Source organism: Anas platyrhynchos, chromosome 25 (assembly GCF_047663525.1).
Source record: "Anas platyrhynchos isolate ZD024472 breed Pekin duck chromosome 25, IASCAAS_PekinDuck_T2T, whole genome shotgun sequence".
NCBI lineage: Eukaryota > Metazoa > Chordata > Aves > Anseriformes > Anatidae > Anas > Anas platyrhynchos.
Genome location: NC_092611.1, coordinates 9,697,666 through 9,719,679, shown reverse-complemented (window position 1 = coordinate 9,719,679; position 22,014 = coordinate 9,697,666). Strand labels below are relative to the sequence as shown.

At 42.6% G+C, this 22,014-nt stretch overlaps 2 long non-coding RNA genes across 2 annotated transcripts in view; one reads left to right on the top strand and one right to left on the bottom strand.

Annotated features, from left to right (window-relative positions):
• Positions 1-5,386: 5,386 nt before the first annotated feature.
• LOC119713716 (uncharacterized) lies at positions 5,387-21,840 on the bottom strand. Its single transcript, XR_005260943.2, has 3 exons — positions 21,480-21,840; positions 7,105-7,629; positions 5,387-6,290 (listed from the first exon to the last, which is right to left on the bottom strand). It is a non-coding gene; the product is annotated as an uncharacterized lncRNA (long non-coding RNA).
• LOC110354654 (uncharacterized) overlaps positions 16,271-22,014 on the top strand; it is a 63,191-nt gene continuing 57,447 nt past the window's right edge. The window contains exon 1 of the long non-coding RNA XR_002406845.3: positions 16,271-16,503. This is a non-coding gene — a long non-coding RNA (uncharacterized lncRNA). The remainder of the gene's footprint in view (positions 16,504-22,014) is intronic.

Sequence of the window (22,014 nt, the reverse complement as noted above, 5' to 3'; positions counted from 1 at the left end):
CAGGTCTGTTTTACTTACACGTGCTGTTAAACAAGCAATACCTTCCTTCAGTGTACTGAATTTTTCTATAAGGCCCGTATGGAAGTATTTAGAAAGTGAAGAGTTCAGTGCTGTTTTCTGGTCCCCTTTCCTGCCACCCCCACCCTGCACTGCCCTCTTTATCCCAGTGCACCTTCCAGCCAGGTACTGGTCTGGGTAACTGAGGAGAGGTCCTGTGAACGCTGTAATCCTCAACTCATCCTCTGCCTGTGTGTACATGAAGCTTACAGCAAGGGGATCGAGATGTCTAGCTGGGACCTTACATGAATAAATAGCAAAAAGACTCATTCTCTGTCTTTTTGCCATCTTTCATTCTTGTCCATGGTTTGCTGCTTTTCCCTTACTCTCATTTTTATTTTTTCCCCCTATAGAATCCAATATACTTGTTCAGATGGGCTTGCCCAAGCTGAGTTATAAAATCCTCAACTGCTTTAGGGTTCACGAGTGTTTGTAGGCTATGAGCTGTGTAACATTTTCTGCTCCATTTGCCAAGGGCTGCAAAACCCTGGTACACACTGTTAAGACTTACCCGTACTGAGCAATTTCTCAAAATATTAAATTAATCCAATGTTTATTTCCTTGCCCCTTTTGTTCTGCCCTCTTAATCCTTAGATAGCAAGATGGTTTACAAGAAAAGTGTACTTTCTGCACTCTGTTAAATCTATTTGGAGTAGAATTGTAATGAAACACTGCAGCCATATCATAAGCCACAGGGAATTATATCTGAAACATGCAAAGATGCATTCTGAAGTAAATGGTCTATTGATCTGAAGATTTTTCAGTTCTTTTCAAAAAGTCTCTCCTGACTTCTTCCAGTTGTTATAGGTGTACCTCTCAGTTTATTATCACAGATCTTAACCCTGTTCTAGGGCCTTTTCTGCCACTCTTTCCATTCCCCTGTACAAGGGAACCTCTTCCTTGAGCCAAAAGCAGGGAAATCCTTCCGAATCCTCTGCAGGCTTCTCTGTGATGCCTGAAGCATGTAGTTCCCATAAAGTTCCAGGAAGGTTTGTGGCAAACAATGCTGAAGGTTTCCAGTGCAGGATCTCACCATTATATTGAGGTCTCAGTGGCTTTGGAGGACCCAGCCTAATATCCTTAGTTTGTTTGTTTGTTTGTTTGTTTTTCCCATTCTTCACCCACTTCTATGTTGCTCTATGTGCCCACTACTGGCAGGTTCAGCAGACAGAGAATGGAAAAGACATTTATTCTTCCTCAGCTAAAGGTAAAACTTACTGTCATGGCAGGTAAACCCAGTAAGCACCATGGTCTGCCTGCCTTGAAGAAGTACATGCTACATTTGCCTACATTCATCTTATCTGGGGTCAAGCAAAACATTTCAGTCTCTAAGACTGATTAATCCATCACAAAATTCCTTGAGAATGTATAATGAAAGAAAATCCACGGAGTAAGTAAACAGCAGAACAGCACCGAGACAGGTGCAAAAACAGTAACTACCTTTTGACACACTAATCAAATTATGAGGCATGAGTTTCTGTTTGCACTAAGCCAAATAAATACTCTTAACCCAGAAACACTTAGGGGAAAAAATGCCAAGGGACTCATAAAACCATCGCTGCAGTATTTGCATTGATAATTTTAACTGGCACTTTACAGTGTGGCATTTCATTCATGCTCTCACGGCAAAAACCTATCCTCAAGTCAAAAACATTAAAGTAAAAAATGGATTTCAATAAAACAGGATATAAAAACAAGAAATAACTGTAAATGGAATTGAAAGCAAACTGCATAAAACTCCAGCCTTTCATTTCTATTCCAGAAACTTTACCTCTTGCAGCTGCAGTGTGATCAGTATTCATACCCACTTTCCTAAGAATTTACTGCTTATGGTAATATTCAATGGTCCTTCAATCACAATCATTTGTCTGTTCATTTCCATAGCTCCTGAAAATTAAGCAAGAACAGGTATTAAGCCTTCCTCTTCTCCCCTTCTGATCTAGCAGTGCTGGAATGAACAGAACAACAATTTCTAGATTGCACAAATGATGAAATGTGGGAAGCGCTATCAGAGCAGCAAAACAGGTAAGGGAGAAAAAAAAAATCTCTTTGAAGACAGAAAATGTGAAACGATTTTCATTCCAGCAATTACTTTTTCCCCACAGACACAAATGCTGGAGTTCACATGAGTGCAAAACCACTGCTGCCATGCAAAAGTCGGTTCTGCTGCAAAAAATGTGAAGTGACTTTTCAGTAGGAATTCACAGCATCGCCAAGGAGGAAAGCCCTTTCTTTTGAGGGTTTGAAAAAAAAAATAATAAAAAATGGCTAATTCCACCTGGAATCAAATAACTATTTATTTTCACACGTGAATCTCTCAGAGCCGGCAGATTCAGGTGGTTTTGTACTCTGGGCATCAGGGTTAGCGATGCCACTGCTCCCTCCTTCGCAGGTCACGGCACAGGAACTGAGCTTTGCCAGGAGAAATTCCCCCAGCTGTCGGTCGGTGGCACAGAAAACTACTTCTCTGTCCTTCAGGACAAAGCAGTTAGCAGAGTGGGACAGACAAGAGTGCTGCCTAGCCCGTCAGGTCTTTCCTTTGCTCTCATGTCCTTGGCTCTGCAAAGCCCAGGATCCTGCTGTGTGCTGACCCTTTTCTGGGCCAGCACCATCCATTGCAGCCGCCTGCTGCCTAATGCTGCCCTGAGCGCTGCTGGGCTCCCTGCTCTGCACGGCTGAGCTCTGTTCCCTGGGAGGTGGGCATCGCACCACCCTGCACAGGCTGTCTTAGGGAATGATGATTCTCATCTCTTGCTTTTAAGCCTGGAAATCCAGCCTCTTCCTTTGCTACAGTTCCCTCCATGCTGCAGCTTTGCTTTTGCCTTTTAAAGAGACTTTTCCAAGGCCTGTTACATCAATGGCTGAATAGATCCCTTAATTTCTAAGCTTGAATATAAACTATTTCCAAATAGAGATAGTGCATAATAGGCCTTAATATGAATGATTGCTTAGCTGGAAAGGGAGGTGTGAGTGTAATGACAGTGGAGGAGAGAGCAGTAAATGAGTATCACACACAGGGAGAAAACAGCCCTGATTTCTATTATCTCAGTAATAAATGGCTGTTTGACATTCTTTGGTGTTACTATATATGGCTTGATATTACAATACACACTGTATAACTCAGTTACTCAATGCGAGAGGCTGTGGCATCCTTCCAAATTCCAACATATGTGAAAGAATAGTTTCTGCGAGGAACCTGTCTCTGTCGCTGTCATGGGTTTGCTGGAGAAACTGATTGGCAACCGGTTATCTGGGGGGAATTTTTAAAGAGTATACATTTAATATTTCATCATTTTACATGGATCAAATGGCACGCTGAGTGTAAAGTCACTGCTATTCTTAGCCTGTGAAAAGGAACAGAATTTACTGGGAGAATGCGTTAGATCTTGAATTAAAAGAAGAGGCTGCTTTGCTAGGAAAGAATTGCTTTTCAAGTTGACTCTCTATTTTCTTCCTTTCTTTTCCATCCAAAGGTGGTCTAAAAGCCAGAAATGAGAGGCAAGAATTAAATGCAGTCTATTAGCAGATACCTGGGAGATCTTGTATTTGTTAATTGCAATATGGGCTCTTGCATTGGGTATGACATTTGAAAGCAGTGGAAGATCCCGTGTGAAAGAAAGGTGATAGATGAAGCATGGAAATCTTCTGTAATTAGTAAAAGTTTTATAAACAACCTTCTGTAGCCTCCATTTGGTTGAGGAGTGATGCTGTAAGATAATCCCTTTGGACTGATGTTCTGCCATTAGTCACGTTAGCAACATCCCTCTGCTTGTGTCATCCTCCCTGGTCTTGCATCATCCTCATCTTTTCTGCGGATATATGTTCTGTGCCATCATCCAGGTCACTGGTGGAAATGGGCCTTAATATGGATTTCCAGACATTAGTCATGTTACAGTATCCTCTAAGCCTGGTGAGCCAGCACACTTTTGACCTACATAACAGCCTGTTCATGGGACCCATCCTTCCCTAGCTTCAAGATACAAATGCTGCAGGGGACAGTGTAAAATCTTGCTAAATTTGATCTGCATCTCTTTATCCTTAATATCACACTGGCCAATTTCCTCAGAGCCCCTGGTCTGGTCATGTTTGGGCTAGACAGAGGGCTCTGGGGTCAGGTCACAGACCCATCCCAGGCACATTTCACAGAGGAACAGTCTTCATCCTGTCTTCCACCTGCCATTATATGTAAAACTTCCCAAGGTTCATTAAGCACAAGCCTCTACCTTGTTACCACATCAATTCAGTGGAGTTATTTTTCGGCTGCAGTTATGCTTCAATTTGGAGTATTAATTTCCTTTAACACTTGCCCTATTAATCACTTTAACAATCAAATTAAGACAATTATTTTAATGAGCTAATGTATTATAAAGAGCAGATGATACACATTTATAACCACTTATGCCAGAGCACTTTTATAAAAGTCAGCCTAGTCAAAAATATATTAGACCATAAAGGTACTCCTATAGGGTCAGGGAAAGGGATGAGGAAATGTTCTGTTTGATTGATTTAAGTATGTCTGCCTCATCCCTGTGAGAACTTTTATGGGCTCTGGCCCTATAAAAATCAGGTACCAGACACTTAAAAGGATGAGCTGTTTTTTTACTTACTTACTTTATTTATTTATTTATTTAATCGAGTGGGATATTAACACTAGAGGACAGGGTATTCTCTTTTAGATTACCCCTGTTCTGACTATTATGCACATGTCATCAAAATGAACCTCTTTTTACCATATTTTTAATTATTAAGTTATCAGGTAGGTGCTGCACTACCAAAATCCACCATCTCCTCCTTGTTTCGCAGGTCTTTATGTTTTGTGGGGAAATTCTGGCCTGAGGAAGTGGGGAACAATTCAAGTACTGAGTCCTGACACCTTTCATATTTCTCTGATTCAAAGCATTGTTTCTTCTGAGATTCTGCCTTTCCAGGGCTGTTTAGATTGACATTTACAAGAGGTGGAAAGATAACAAGGGTAAGAGTAGCAGGACCAAGCCCAACCTGTGCAAGCAGATAAGGACGTGCTGTAATTCCACGAGTCACAGGGGTTTATTATGACCTCTGCCATCTTACTGTGCGCAATGCTGGAAATGAGAGCCAAGCACCAGCATCTACCAGGGTAGCTGAAACACGAAGAACGAACTCAAACATGAGCACTTTATTTCCTTTGGACCAATTTCTGGGCCTAAGTCTCTTACCCACAAGTGACAGCTGCCTGAATAACTCTTTCTAGCTGAAAATATACTTTTTTTTTTTTTTTTTTTTTTTTTTTTTTTTTTTTTTTTGTGTCGTGCACATTTGCACAGGGAGCCCTACCCCATCTCAGAAAATGGTGTCCTCATCAGAGTAAGACCTTATCAGCCCTCATCTGGCTGGACTAGGAAAGTGCTTGCATCATGATTTCCAGATTCGTGACAGTCAAGATAGAAAGCAACTGTTTAAAATGTCTTTCTAATGGCAGAGATACATCAACACGGCTTTGCTTTCTGCAGCTGAATCCTATGATTGATCATACAATTTCATTGCGCAGAAATCCATCTATGTACCTGAAGCAGTTTCTGCTAAGATAATACTTCAGTTATGTGGCCATCTATACCAATAAACTCTGGAGCTTACAAATCTATTGGAATCTTTACAAGGAATATGCTGCAATGCTGTCTAGATAAATGACATCTTTCCAGTTTAAAGCATCGATTTCCAGAACCAATGTATGGGCTTGTGTGTGGGATAGACGAATAAACCTCAGAAAGACTAAATCAAAATGACCAGGCTGACATGGGGGGAGCTGAAATATGTGACTGTATTTATTGCGACCAGAGTTACAGAGGGTTTTCTTTTCATGGTGGTTGTATTTAGGGTGTGCGGCGGAGGATTCAGTTGACTGTCCTTCAGAGGGAGGCAGTGGGTAGCAGGAAACTGCCTGATTATGGACACCTGGTGTGTAAGAACCCTGCAACCCTCTCTTAGCTGATTGTTGCCAGCCTGAGAAAGGTTAACACATTGTGAGAGTGCACTGAGCCCATTTTCCTGTTCAGTTTCTTCTGAAAGGAGCCCAGGTTATGCACTCTGGGACAATCAGGGCACGTGCTTTGGAAGCCTACTGCTGTTCTGGATTAAGATGCTGGCTGAGCTGCGCCTTCCATTGCAGGGTGGGAGCAGAAGAGCTAAGGACTCATCCGTCCACCAAACTGCAAGGATTTCTTCTTCTTATATTTCTTCAGCTTGTGGAATGGAATCTGAACAGTCGGGAAAAAAAAAGACAAAAACAAAAAAATCCATATAAAGCATTTAGCAAGAAAGGGACATCCCTTGCCTCCTTAGCACACCACAGTGGGGTCACTAAAGATCCATTCCCTTAAAACATTTTGATGTCCTTGGTGAAAGGTGCATTATAAATGCATAATTTCCACCCACGACCCATTAATCTATGTGCAAAAACAAACTCGTAAATGTGAAGTATTTATTATTTGCCAACAATACATTTTTCCTGTTAACATCAGCAAGAGTAAGTGATGTTATTCTCTTCCTGGTTTGCTGGGCAGTTAGGGAGTTAATGGGGTGAGGCAAGCAAATAGTCAGTCCATGAATCTTTCTTTTTTAAAAAGAAAAAAAAAAAAAAGGAACAGGCAATGTCGGTCTCACAGTGCTTACACTCCTCCAGCTACATCAGAGACAATGCAGTGGTTGCTCCCATGAGCTGAACAGGAAACAACCTCCAAAGCAAGGGAGGGGAATTTCTGAAACCAAACCAAACCAAATCAATTTCTGGCTCCTGCATGGCCCTTTGTGAGTCTGCCTAATTCTCACTTCCCTCCCTGTGAGCCTGTGCACCCCAGGTGCTGTGCATAGCCTGGCCTTCCACCTCGCCCTTGGACCTTGTGGGTTTCAGGAACAGCAACACTAGTCCTGTTTGCCCTCAGGCACATGTGGCTCTTCCCAGACGTGATTTGTGTCCTCTAGAGTTTTATTAGCATTCATTTTGAATTAATACTGGGAAGATGTCGTGTCCTAGATTTTAGGTGTCAGTTTATGAGTACAGAAGTTCCTCACCGTTAAGGTAGTTCATTAAACACCATGCTCCGAGACACCGGTCCTTTTCAGGGTGAGGATTGGGAAGTACTTCTTTCAAAGCTGCTGTATTCAACACATAATTTAAGGTCTAATGGAAAACCATAATATGATTATGTTCAAATACATTTTATTTTCTGCTTTGGTCTTTCACACCTATTACTGTTTCAAATCCTAGTTACTTTAGAGTAACTTTTTAATAGCAAAATCAATTTTCCCCAAGCAAAATTTCATTATCACAGAATTCTAATTAAAAAGGTGTCTGATACAAAAAGCAGAGGAGGATGAGAACGAATGAAGTGCAAATTATTACAGTATTTTCCTTCCAAACTGGTTTGCATTCCGAAGAGATATCCAGGACTTGTACTGGTACAATAAATAGGGACTAGCAGCACGTTGTGGGAAATTCAGGGAATCTAATTTATAGATCCTTCCTCCATGTCACATACTTCCTTGGCACACAACAGAGAGCCACAGGGGGCCTTTTATACCATCAAGTCCAGTTCCCTGCAAAATAAATAAATAAATAAATAAATAAATAAATATATTATGGAAACACTGGCAGTTCACGGAGAGTCTTCCACCTTTCTACCTGACGGTTTTGGTGTTAAGATTGTATTTTAGGGCATTCTGGGTGCACAGGCAATACTCCAGTGGGTTTCCTTGCTCCCCCTCCCAGTTGTAGATACCAATAACATTTTCCTCATAGGTGGAAGTTTTGGGTCAGCAAGGAGTGAAGACATTTGACCAGTCCCACACTAGCAGCATTATTAAAAAGTAAGAAAACAAATCCTAGAAGTTCTCAAAGGGAGGACCATTAATCTTGTAACTAGAACAGGATGGAGGATGTGACTGTATTTTTAAATGGAGACTGAAAATCTGGAGTTACAAACCATACATCTATAGACCTATAGTTAGATCTGCAGATCTAAAAGAACACTCTAGGGGTGATTTTCTTGCATTGTTGGCACTAAATAAGGCATGGAAATATATTTTCAAAAATCACCATTTACTGCTTCAATGAAATTGAGATCTTGGGGTACATCTATCTGAACTCAGAACTGGGTTACATGTCACTTTAGCATGGGGCTGTTGTGAGTGGAATTCAGTGTGGTGCTTGGGAGGCCATAGCAGCATTAAAAATTTAGGCACAAAACCAAATTAAAATGAGACAGGCAAAACCATGTGCTAGGAATCCAAAAATGGTATTAGAAAGCCAAGTGCATTAAGTGTTTGTTGCCTTTTTACTTTCTGTCCCAGATTCTTCCTTCTTTCCTACCATGCACATCTGCTCAAAGACATTAGTTCTATGATTTATATATATATATTTATTTTTATTGACACTTGCACAGAGTTCCTCGCTGAAATAAAGAAGATTATAAAAAATATTGCCAAGTTTATTACAGGTGTAAGAGTAAAACTGAGTCATGACTTATTTCCCGCTACCCAGGAAAGTCAAGCTGATGCTTTCTCATTCTTGGAGTTTATTTCCATGCTGCTGGATGCTCTGAATATAATTAAAAATAGCCTGGCTCTTATGCCAAATATTTGCAGTGTAGGTAAAGGACAGCATAACAGGACATGACTCTGTTTCTGTCACAGCTTATTCACTCACTGCTTTTATGCACATAACTGATGCTAATCCCTGAGAAAACTTTTGAAGAAACTGCCTGCCCCACTAGGAAAGGATGCAGTGACCAGCAGCATGAGGTGAGGGATGAAGTTCCCTCAATTCCTTCAATTCCCCCTAAGGAGAAGATGAGGTCAAAATAATTCCTCCTGCCTTTAATGTTTGAATTTCATCATTGTCTTGTTGGAGTGAAGCAGGCAAAAGCAGATGTTATGGTCTCATGATTTTTACTTTATTTAGAAGACAAGGGGAAAGAAATTAAATGAAGATCACAGCCATTATTTAAAAGGACAACCAACAGCTATGTATAATTGCAGGAATACCATGCCAGATCAGAATCATATGGCATAAAATATTGCATATAGATGCAGTAAAGGTATCAGGAGAAGCCCTAGGAGACCTTGGGGTGATGGCAGGGGCCTGCGCAGTAACAAAGTGGGAGAAAAGCTGTCATTTCAGCTTTCCAGAGGAAAAGCTGAGGAATGAAGCATAACGGCCTCAGTTTGTTTTAGTGTTTTGAAGACTGAATCTCCAAGTGGTTATAAAGACCTAGTCTACAGGGAATAATCAGAGCTACAAGCTTCATAGCACGAAACAGAATTACTGGCAGACATTATCTATGAGTAAAAGCAAGGCAAATACGTGTCCCCTCTAAAGCACCCTTCATTTTGAGCATGATGCATTTAGGTGTCTCCAGGAACAGTGTTTCTGTTTGTACCTCTGTGAATTTTTCTGACAACAGCAAGTAGGCAGATTCAGTGAAATAAAATCTTTCACGTTTGTGAATAATTTTCCTCCCAGCTTGAGTGACCCATGGGAATCTGCGTTCCCATCTCCACCCAAGTTCCTCACAGTGTTCAAACCACCTTTTAAATGTTTGAGTGGCTTCTTCTAGAGCTGTCATAGTGGCAGGTGGATCAGTGGACAAGCGAAGCCTGTGATATAACCCAGCCTGCTCATCCCACAGTGTGATCGGTATGGCCCCAAAAGACCCTTGGCCTGAGCTGAGAGGGTGAGCTCAGGCAGAGGAGGGCTGTTGGACATCTACAGGAAGAAGTTTGCTAACAAATGCATTCTTCCCACACTGCAGAAGCTGGCTGCAACACCAAGAGGCTTCCTACCAGCACCTCCCACACTCTTTCCAACTGTGATTCAGATGGTGGGTAATAAAAGCGAGAATTCAGGAGGAATTTCTTGGAAATCGGTGAAGCATTTCACCAGTACTATTCAGCTTCAAATCAGCATTAAACCAAAGCAGCCAGGTATTCCAAATTTTTGCTGGCTTATGTTTGATTTCATTTTTTTTTTCTGTGTGGATTCTAGACAAACTCTTTCTGACTTGGCTGAGGGTGCCTAGGAAACAAACAGTCGGCTTTACAACAGGACATAACAATGGGTAAGAGAAAATGGAAGAGCAAGGAGGGAAAATTTGCACGTGACCAGGCAATCAAGAAATTTTGATTACTTTCCAACAAGAAAACTTTTATTCAAGAGTTAGGAGTAAATTGCAAGTGCATCATTTTATGTTGGGAATTGGTGTTTGTACCTGGCAAGAAATTGTGCTTTTCCTGGCAGATGCCAGCAGGCCAGGTGCACAGATTTTTGTCCTGTGGGTAGGTTTCAGTTTGGTGCTCCCTGTGAACAAATCCACCAAAAATTTAGTTGTTCCCAGCAGGTATATCCTGGTCTTCCCACTTCCAAGTTAAGACTGGATAGTGGCTGATGCAGAAACGATGCTTAGCGAAAGAAGTGTCACAGATTCTGCGCCTGCAACTCCAGTTCTCATTTCTGTGTGCAAAATCCCTGAGCACTGGGCCCAGGAGCCAAGGGAATGGGCACGTCTGGCTCTGGGAGAAGCTGTAAAGGTGCCAGGATGTGCATCCGGGGCAGGTCTGGCTGGTGAGTCCTGTGCTCCCCTTTCCTTTCAGGCACAGATCATGTGCCAGGGGTCAGGGGTCTCACTAGACAAACTGTATTTCATCAAAAGATATTTTTAATCTGTTGCTGTAAAACCTTCCCAAATCCCAGGGAGAGCAGCAAAAGAGCTGTGTAAGTTTCAAAGACTTTGGACAATCTCATTAAAGAAAAGAGATAAAATACAAAGATGAAAGTAAAGCTGCTTAGAAGGGACAAAGATCCCAGACATCAAAGAGTTTTCCCCCTCTTGCTTTACCCTAAAGCTCAGAAGAGACATCCGATATTGCACCACTTTATCTCTCTTTGTATATCATCCATCAACACTAAAAATCTCTCAAAGATGTCTCCAAATTGTTGCCAAAGTTCTCATCCAGTTGTTGTACTAAGGCATAACCTGAAGTAGTCTCCTAAGCTTTGGGGACCAAAAGCTACTACCAACCTTTACCAGGTCACACAGACCACCTCAGATTCTTGGTGCCAAAATGTTACTGGACAATGCAGTAGAAGTGATCTGAATTTGAGCGCTTGGTGTAGCATCTGGGGACCACAGCTTGGGAGGCATTCAGCCAGACAGCCCAGGTGCCCTGCCATGCTGGGATCAGCGCCTTTATTACAGTTCCCTAGTAAATGGTGCCTCTAAGGAGAGCAGTGATATTTCTTCACAAATGGCCCACAGCCATGTACCCTTCCTGTCCTAAAGGGAGCAATGTACAGAGCCAACACAGAAATTCCCCAGAGCATAGAGACAAGGGAAAGAAGAAAAACCCCTCGGGAGGAAGGGAGGATGTTTTGGTGGGTTGCAGTCAAGTTTACAAGCCAGGAGAAAAAAAAAGGTCTGGAGCCCTTGCTCTTCGTGTCAGTTTGTATGAGGCTGAGTGAGTGAGGACCAGTGGTGCTGAGGCTCTAGGGCAGTAATAGGGCTGTGCTGCAAACATTAATTGTTCTCAGTTTATGTTACAGCCACTTGATGTTGACCTGGGTTAAGTGGCAACAAATGAATGGGCAGTAAATGTAAAAACAAAAGCATTAACATGGGGTGTGGAAGTGGTGTCAAAGAGCAGGAGCAGAGCACAGGGAGAGGAAACCACTGGTCCCAAGGATGACCTGAATGAGCAGGAGGGCCACTTTCCTAGGAAGAAAAGTCCTACAACACTTGAGATGAGCTATATTTCCTTCCCAGAGGGATTAATTTTATCTTGAAGAGTCCTGGTTCCTTTCATGTTTAGTAATGGAAACTTTAAGGCCTTTCAGAGTAGCATTATTTGGTAGCACCATCGGAAATCCTTAAATATAGCCTATACTACTAAAATAAATTAATAGCAAACTCTCTTTTGCTCCTCCCACTTGAAGTGCTCTATTAAGCAAATGAAATAGAGGCGTTCAGGCCCTCTCCCTTTTTATTCTTCCTTGTGATTAACTGCATAATAAAATGATATTAAGTGGGTATAAATTTTAAACAGGCCCATCTAAATGACAAGCCATTATAACTACAACAATAAACAAGGGCCATATTTTTTGTGGAGCATTTAAAAGTAGCATGCATATGCACCACGGCTGCTCCAGCTCCGCTGCTCGCAGCCAAGGCGAGGAGCTGCCAGGAGAAGCAGCCACCCAGTGCCCAGCCTGCCTGTGCACCAGCCCCTGGTCCCCTTGTTCCTCGTTTGCAGGCTTCAGCACTCTTAGGGATCAAAATTAAAAGCAGAAAAAAAAAAGAAAGCTTTGGCCAGGGAATTTGGTTCCTAGATCTCGCTGCAGAATGGGGATGGTTTTTTATTACGGGTATTACTTCTGCTCCTGTGATCTGGTTCAGTTTTTCAGGAAACCAGGCCAATTCAGCAAACTGAACAACATTGCCAAGGCTTAATTTTCTTGCAGTTCAGGCAGTGCGGAGCACTACTGAAAAATAACTGATGAATGCAGAAACAGAGGGTTCCCTGTGTCCAAAGAGCAAAGGTTCAAGCAGGCATCTGTCCCAGTGTGTCTGCCAGCAAACACGTTTGCATTAAAAAAAGAAAAAAAAAAGCATCCTATAGCCATGTATTTATGAGGGCACATCACAGTTCATTTCATCTTATTCGCATACCATCTCTATCTTGTGGGTGACTAGGAACCCTTAATATGAGCAGGTGGACTCTGTTCACAACATTTACAGCTCCAACAGCTGGTGTTACTGAAAGTCTTTGAGCATTTTGCTGTCTCTGTAAAACATTTCCTTCATAAAACTATTAATATAAGCTATTAATAAATTATTATCAGACTCCATCTAGGTAAGACTGATTTTGTTGTAAATACAGGCCTCATGGGGATTTTACAGTAACAGACTGAGTCCAGGAATAAATTTTGGATGGAGAAGTTGGTGACCTTTTAAGTAAAACCCAACTCCTCTACATCTCGGGAACCCCACTCCTGCAGCAGGTGGGTCAGGCCGCTCCTGAGCGCTGCTGAACTTGGAAGATTTTGCTTTCAAGCCTACTCACATAAACACTCCTGGTTGTGTCAAGACAACAAAGCTAGAGAACTACTCTAGCCAGTACATCAAATGCTGGATTCGTCCTCTCATCTCTTTTCACTAAGAGTGTGTCTTTTATTTTATGCTGTTGCAGACACAAATCAATTGCAGAAATAACGCCTCTGCCTATGTAATGGGCTTATGGAAAGTTAGCAGAATGGAAAAGTTTTATTGAGCTGATGAGCAACATACATCTGTCCCTGCTTGCATACAGAGATTAGCATGCAGGAAACAACAGTGGAAATACGGGCATGTTCATCCAGACATTCTCCTTCAAAACAAAAGTAACTCTTCCTATCACTCCTGTTGTTATTATAGTCTGCAAGCGTGCTGCTGACCCCTACTAACCATCTCATAAAAATAAACTTGTGATCTGCAAATATGCAAAGTCACCTTCTCACCCTGCTTTGGAGAAGAGCTCGGCTGTTATGCTTGGAGACACATGAGACACATGTATAGATCACTTGTAATTTCATTAAGGCTGCAGTCTTATTATCAGTTCCTCATTTAGTGCAATTTACAGAAAAACAACAGTTACGCTAGACTCAGAAGAGCATTTTTCTCTGTTCTTTTTATTGGTCACTTTCCAATTGGAGTTCACAGTTCGACTCAAGCTGTTTGACGGAGTGCTTGTTCATCTGTAACCGATCAGCCTGGCGAGGAGCGCATCCCCACTGGGGCCAGAGCTTCCCAGAAAGGCACTGCAGGAGACGAGTCATTCATAGAAATGACTCTAAAAGGTCATTTTGGCTAAATACCATGCCATAAACTAAATCGTAATTGTCCCATGCTACTCCTATATATGGTCTTAGGGACCCAGCCTCCTCTAAACAAGGAGGTATCTTTCCTATTCTTTCATGAGCTCTGCCCGAGGCTCTTAATACAGAGTTTAGTAGCTAATAGCTTTTCGGGGAATCGTGTAATAGTTCAGATCCTCTTGGAAAGGGCCTACCTGTGACTATAAGCAAAGGTTAATTGTATCCTTGAGGTGTAAGGTAGAGGAAAAGAAGAAAATCAAACAAACAAATTAGGCTGATTAACAGTCTCACTACTCCCGGCGTTTACAGGAGATAGTGTGCAGCCTGCTAAGACAAACCTTTATAGTCTAAGGAATCAGGCACGGCAGCTCTTTAGTATGCTGCTGCTGTTGGCTCCTGATACTTCTTATGTGGCTCACAGGAACCTCCGCTTGCTTTCATATACCTCCCGCTGTCTGCAGATTGCTCGTCCTGCTGCTTTGACCTAGGTGGAAGCTCAGGCATTTAAAAACTGAATTTCTCCCAAGGCTAGGATCAAAAATGGGCTTGGAACATAGGATCCCATGGATCTGAAGGACGCAGGGAAGTTTACTCTTATGAAAAGACAGAGAGAGCACTTGAAGCTCCCGTTACCGTCCCTTGAAGAACCGTGGACAGTTTCTATGTTTAGCAGCAGAGGAAATGAGGCTTCGAGCTGTGGATTAGGTCTAGAAATCTCTGGCTTGCAGCCAGCAGCACAGGGAGCCAAGGAGCGCACTCGAAAGAGAGTCTTGATGAGAAGCCAGAAGGATTGGCCTAGATTCCCCAGATAAAGCATTTCTCTCTTTCTGGATGGCTTCTGGAGGAAGGTGCTGACAGACAGGCTAACAGGGACTCCAGTTCCTTCGGATCATGATACACGCTCACGTCACATTTTTGTGTTTTGTCCTTTTTGTTCTCCTGACTTATTGATTCCTCTGAGGGAGGAAGGGCGTGCTGAGTTCAGCAGTGGGCTGTTCAGCTGCGTATTTCCAGAGAGGAGACAGAATCATAGAAATCTGAGGGAAGGACAGCCCTATAAATTCCAGGTGCACAGTCTGGGGCAGGATCCTCCTGATTTTATTGCTCTAAGTGCAAGTCCACACAGTATTTCTGTCAAGCACACAAATACCTTTAAATAACTGCACCTTCATCCTCCACGGTGAGGTCGCCACCACCCTGCGGTTCCTGTGGCAAAGTTTTCTAGAGGATAGGGAGCTGAAAGTTGTGTCCAGTGTGAACGTGCTCCCCAAGCCTTGGGTGAGCGTCAGAGAGGGTGCAAGAAGCAGGAGTGTTAGCATCGCTCCTGGTGCTCTGCATATCTTTGCAGTATCTTCACAAAGCACCTAAGAACTGAAATACAACTACCGGATCATTCCTGCGTTAGGAGTCAGGTGTTAAATTTTAGCAGTGAATCCTTCTTTTTGTATAACCTAGATTTTGTCTATTTCTAGCAAAACCACTGAAGAGCTACTCCAGAAAAACAGCCTGACTAAGCAAATCTTCTCCCTGGTGTGATGTCAGCATCCACAACAAATTTGACCAAAAAAATCACAAGCAATGCAAACACTAGAGTCTCTACAAAAACTGTTTCCTAACAAAACATTATCCACTCAGGAAATTAATTCATACGCCTAATTGGTTCAGAAAAATAATCTTCAGCACGATCCCTTAAGGACTTTGACGTAATCTTTTTTTTATTATCCCATGCTTGCTGTTAAGGCCTGGATAATTTTGTCACTTTGGGGATCAACAGGTAGTTTTTTGTTTCTTTTGGATAAAATTGCCACAGAGTCAAAGGTGATGCATTGATCAGCAATGATTTTTTCAGCTAAGTCAGCGGAAACATGGCCAGGAGGAATGTGTGGTGGGATGAGGGAGGCTGAGGGGGTGCTGGCTGCGCTTTTTCCCTGATGGATGAAGGTGTCCCAGACAAGGTGCTCTCCCTGTTTACATCTGCTAAGAAAATGTCACAATTCTTGGTGCAGCTCACTTCTGGCAAGCAGCTACCACAAACCTGGGCACCCGTTTAAGCTCTCCCATACATTTGTGTACTGTCTCCCTGTCCCAAAGAGAGTTTCATCCCCTGAATCCACCTCCCAGGATGCTGTGGGAATTTGCCATTGTGTGGCAGCCACACTCTTTCAATTAAACAGAAAATATCAAGTGAGCTTAACTTGTGGACAGCATTGACATTAGCTTAAACTTGGCTTATATTTTGCAAAGCAAGGCAACAGTCAGACCCCTCCAGAGAGACCCCATGAGCACATTGCCTCTGTATGTGACCAGCACCAGCCGTGTCAGAGGCTAAGCCCCTCATGTCTTCAGACAAAGCCATCTGTGCCAGCACCCCTATCTGCTTCAGAAGAAATCAGCAGTTGAGCTCAGGTGACCTCAGTTTAATCAGCTGAAGCCACATCAGCTGAAGTTACCTGTAGCAGCACAGGCAAGGCTACATAAACAGCCTCACCGCAGCCCTGAGGTTGCTGCCTCTAGCAGGGTGCTGCTGGGGAGGTGCAGAGCAAGGAAGTTTTCCAATGGGTGACAAGGTTTGTAGAGTATCTGCCTGACAGCATTTGACGTTGTTTGAAATTGTGTTTGATGCTAATTTACCTTGAGTTTGTTTGAATAAGCTGAGATGATATCAAATGGGTTTAAGTCTCTGCAGAATTTTCATAGGCACGGAGTTGTTTCCACCTGACTAAACGGCAGAGATATCCGGATAACAGAGCCCCATTGGTGCGTGTAATCCAGATCTTGCTTTTGATTTATAAGGGGCTTTGAGATGTGATTTAAGAAGCACTAGACATGTGAAAAAACTTATCAGAGGTACAAGTTATTTTTATTTCATTGAGGAGCATAATTGAATTTATTTACTTTGCAATATCTTGTTACTTAGAAGTTCAAAGCAATAAAAGAATGAAATGTCTAGAGAGGGTTAAAATTCAGAAAGCCAGTTACATGAGTGGACCTGCATTGTCAAATACAACTTTAAATATATTTCTTTCTCTGGATGATGATATGGAAATTAAAACATTACTCATGCTCTGTTCTAACCAAACCAATAATCTACGCACCAGATGCATAGCCCACTGGTTACTTTGTACATTGCCAAAAAGGCTTCTCTAGTAATTTGTTTAAAAACTGTTTTTTGGCATTTGCATACATAAATGGGGTTTGGTTTACCTTCCTGTGTTTAATAAAAAACAGCTGCAGAGAACATTAAGTGTAATTTCAAGGAAAATCATCTCAGAACAGATTGGAGTCTATAGCTTTGTATTTACTGAGTAACTCTTATTTTCTGAAATAAGCTCAGCAAATTCATTTCCTGTTGTTTTTATTATTGCATCGGTACCTGGGGGCATGAGCTGGGGATTAAGGCTTCGTTGTGCAAGGTGCTGTACAAACACACATAATGAGGAGGTAATAAACAGAGGGCAAGTCTGTTATCAACCAGCCAAAGACATTTAAGAACATTAGGAGGGCCATGCATCTCCTGTTGTCTAGAGCTGATGAAAGCCTGGAACTTATATTCACAAAAAAAAAGTGTGTGTGTGGGGGGAATGTATCTTTCACTTTTTTTAAAAAAAAACAAGAGAACTTTATGCCAAAATGGAAAGAAGCTTGTTCTGCAAGCATTTTGGAGCAGCTATATTTGTAATTTTGCAGGTGCCAGCAGTGCAGTAGGTGCTTGCACCATCCCACTTAAGAGAGTTTTGCTCTTAAGTTTTCATGCAGCAAAGCCGAAGATAAAATAAAGAAAAATTCTGTAGATGAATCTGCAAGACTCTCATCTTCAAGGATTAAAGTTTTCAGCAATGAACGGAAAGGGGATTGATGATGTGTCTGAGCTCAAGAGGAGTACTAGTCTTTGAGAGGCTTGAGTGAGGGCGGGAGAGCACACAGAAGGCGAGCTCCTCTGACCAAGCCATGGCTCCTGGAGCAGAGCTTGCCTGCACATGTGCGAATGCTGCTTCTAGCTGGGGGCTGAAGGAGCGCTGCTGCAGCTAGCGATCGACAGGAAGGCAAGGGAAGCAGAAAGAAACCAATTTTGAAACTCAAGAGCATTTTGCCAGACAAACCCCAGCAGCAGGTCTGTAGGCTGCCAAGTGTTCTCCCATTTGATGAAGGCACTGGAAACCAGCTGACTATAATTTGTGAAAATTAGGATGCTGATCCAAGAGGATTTATGCAGGTTTTTTTGTTTTGTTTTCCCCTCTGGAAGAAAGTAATTGTGTGTCTGATGTCCTGAAAGATTTGTGGAATTACTGCACTGCTCATGGTTGCCCTTTTGAGGGAAGACAGAAATCCTCCCTGGACATTGGAGCAGCCCTGTTCCACTAGGGATTGCCAGGGGGTTGGTGCTTCCTACAGAGCCTGAGCAGGTTTGTGGCAGCACACATTTCTGGTTGCAGCTGGGACCAGAAGCAGCCAAACTGTTCTGCTCTCTTTTCCTCTTGCCAGGGGAATGTCAGGCTGCTGATGGGGCCATCTATAGAAACAGCTCAGAACCAGCCTCTGCCTGCCTTTACATCTGGAACAATGTGGATGCTTCACTGTATTTATCTCAAGGTCTCTGGTTAGATATCAGAAAAATTCCAAAAGCTGCTGTAGCTCCTGCTGCTGGATGTATTCTCTGGATCAAGCCCTTCCCAGTACACAAATCCTTGAATTACACAGCTCTGGCTTGGCTCTGAGGAGCTCTCCCAGGGGAGGCAGCAGGGCATGGGTTAAGCACCACGTATCAGATGATTTGTGAGGGGTAATACTTCTTCTTTCCTTTGGGGTTCTTGAGGCTTAGATCACATTAGATGAGCTTTTATGCTGAAGCCCTTTGTTTTCCAGTTTCTGCTTGTATTCTAAATTTTATTTCTAATCTCAGAACAGCAAGGCATCCAAAACAAGTTTTGTTGCAGACCTCCATGCAAGTTCACTCTGAATCACTTTGTTATCACCAAAACAATCCACTTCTTAGTAACTTCAGATCAGATTCAAGTGGTCCTACTTAGGGTCGGTATTTTTTTACTCTCTTCTGATGAAAAACAAGTCTTGCTTTTGTTATGTTACATCAAAACAAGAAACTTTAGAGGATTTTACTAGCTCAGGATTGGTTCCTCGGTGTTTAAGACTCAGATCTCATTAATATTCTGTGTTAGCTTCTCTGCTGCTTCTTTGAAAATCTGGGCTAAATACCCTGAAATCAAGTTTGTATTAAAATATAATTTGTAAAGGAATGTAAATAGGTGGTTTGAAGATATTTTAAGTTTTTTTTTAATCTTCTAGTAAGTGGTTCGATACATCATAGCATGGAATGGGAATGCTCCAGAGGACTCTTCTTATAGGTGAAATGTGATCTGAGAAAATCATGGCATATGGGGAGGATGGCTTTGTGTTGTTGGCCTGGCTCACCTGCCACATCCCTTAGCAGACTAAGAACCCGGTAGATGGGTATACTACCGATGAGAGAGCAAAGCATTTAGAGATGTTTTCTTCTTAGTGCAAATCAGATCAAAACATTGCTTTGGAATGTCAAAGTTGTGCTCAATATACAGTCACCTCTCCCTCCTAGGTAAAAGGGCTCCTGCTACCTGTATGGAAAAACTCCTGGTAATGCACCTACAGAGACAAGGGGATGGTAAAGCCATGTCTATAGCATCTATATTAATTCCTTACTGAGTATTTATAAGTGAGAGCAGGCAGTATGATTTGTGTAATGCAGTGTGATGTAAATTCTAACAGCAAGTGCTGGAAATACTTGATTAAGGCCACGGCAGAAGAGATAAGGAGAGGAGTGCTCAGCCAGAGATGCTGAGACATGGTATACGATACTGTTCTTCCCCAAATGACACAGAAGGCTATTGAACAGCCTGTTCCCAGTGTTACCCACTGGAAGAGAGGAGTCTCATGTGAAAGATGCGCTTGAAGGCTCATCAGCTGAGCCCAGCTTTACCCCTGATCCAGCACCGCTGCTGCGGATTGCTCAGCACTCCACAGCTCTGTTAGTTATCTTGCCAAAGCTAATTAAAATCAAGGTTAGCGGGTTGGCTGCAGGAAACCTGCTTGCTCCTTCTCTCTGCCACCATAAGTCATTAATGAGCAGTGCAGTGAGCAAATGAGCAAACACACTCCTGCCTTTGAAATCTGAAGGACTAGCCTGGTTGTTACACGGGCACACTGTAAGTCACAAAGATACCAAGCAAAAGCTTCAAAAAAGTCTTTTTCTATATTGCTCTGAGGGTTTCTTTGCTATTTCCTTCCACCACCACCAATCCCTCGATAACAGATCCTTCCCCCGACAGGGAGCAAATCCCCGGGGGAAACGGCCTTCTGCCTTCACTGCCCCTGCTTCACCTCTGTTATAATGCTTCTTGTTTCTAATTGTAGCTAATTATATTTGCATAAAGGTTAATTGTTCCCAGGAGTTGAAGGAGAGTCAGCAAACACCCATGGGAAAGTAAGTGCTGAACACAGGGCTGTTGGGAGGTGGCTGGGACAGAGCTTTGATCACATCAAGGTCTGATGGAGCTGCATGGAGACCTTGGTGCTGCTCCCTCTGCACTGCCCTGGAGTTCTGCTCATCTCTGCTCAAGTTGCCCTCTTCTTTTAATTCTTATTTTTCCGGTCCCAAGGCCCTACCCCACCCTTTGTCACAGCAGCCAATTTTCCCTGGGTTTCCTTCTTTGCCCTCTAGATGTGGTGCCCATCCATTTTCTAAAATTAGCCAACCTAAAATCTCTGTCCTTAGAAATGGCCTTCTATGTAAGGCAGAGGGGACAAAGAAAGGGCTGAGAGAAGTTGGATTCATAGCCTAAATTTACTGATTAAAAAGAGCACTGGAGAAATGAAGTGACTGCTTCCAAATTGTGCAGAAATGTTGTGGCCAGCAACTGAACCCGGGTCTCTGAGTCCTCTCCCAGTGACTTTCCCACAAAACCATCTTTTATTTTGAGGCAGATGTGTTTCCATCTGAGGAGCAGGTTTCCTCAAACAGTGGCAAGATAATTAGCCCTTTACATGGATGTTTTCCTGATCTCTATGGCAAGTACAGCGGCTGCTGGAGCAGAAATCACAGCTTTCCAGACCTTTCAGCAACAGTATCTATGTGGAGGGAAAGGCATCCTTCAGGCATCTGAAGGAGTGGGATTATGATTTAGATGCACATACAGCAGGGTTTTATTTTTAAACCGTTTATGCTGAACTTTAAAGAACTGTTTTAAAACAGCTTTGAATGATGGGAGATGTACAGTTAAAGGCAGCCATGAGGGTGGGGAACAACAAGAAAGGCACGAGAGGAAAAATACCCCCAAAATGTCCAACTTCTATTAACATTTAAAGCCATATGTAAATCAATGATTACTTTAAACTATTCTGAGAAATGTCTAACAAGCTTTCAATTTCCTACTGTCTCCATGGCAAATGCTGTGTGCCTGACAAAAAGCAGCACAGCCGCCTGTTTTCTCTGTACAAAAGGGAGACAGCAAGTCCATTAGTGAAATGAGCAGGGATTTGGGGGCTCTCATCTCACCTTGGCTTCTAACTCCTTGTCTGGGTTGTCCTTGGGGAATTCAGCTGACTTTGACCAAGGGTCCTCTCCTTGAAGCTATGGTTCACTCCCCTTCTGAGCAGCTTTGCTGGGAGGTGCGTTCAGCCCATCAGGACACTTCTTACCAAGGCTTGTTCCATCAGAACTTCCCCTGTTTAACTATTTTGAGGGGATTGTTTCACTTTGATTAAATGATAAAAATGAAGCAGGGCTGGAAAGAAAGATAATCTTGTTTCCTGTGAGTAATCCACAGCTCAGGCAGAGATAGGAGCCTGGAAACTCCAGGAATTCAAGCCCCAAGTAATACCAGTGCTCTGAGTTTATCTGTGGCCAAGAAGGTTTTTTTAGTAGCTCTGAAACCAAACCTGTGCCTCATCAGTGCAATTTTTTTTTTTTAAAGTAAAAACAAAAGAAAGCAAAGCCAAGATGTCACATTGATTTCTGTGAGTGAAAAGCTGAAGTTCAACAGGAAATTCCTCAAATAGCAAGTTTTCATTTCCAGATGGAACGGGTATTT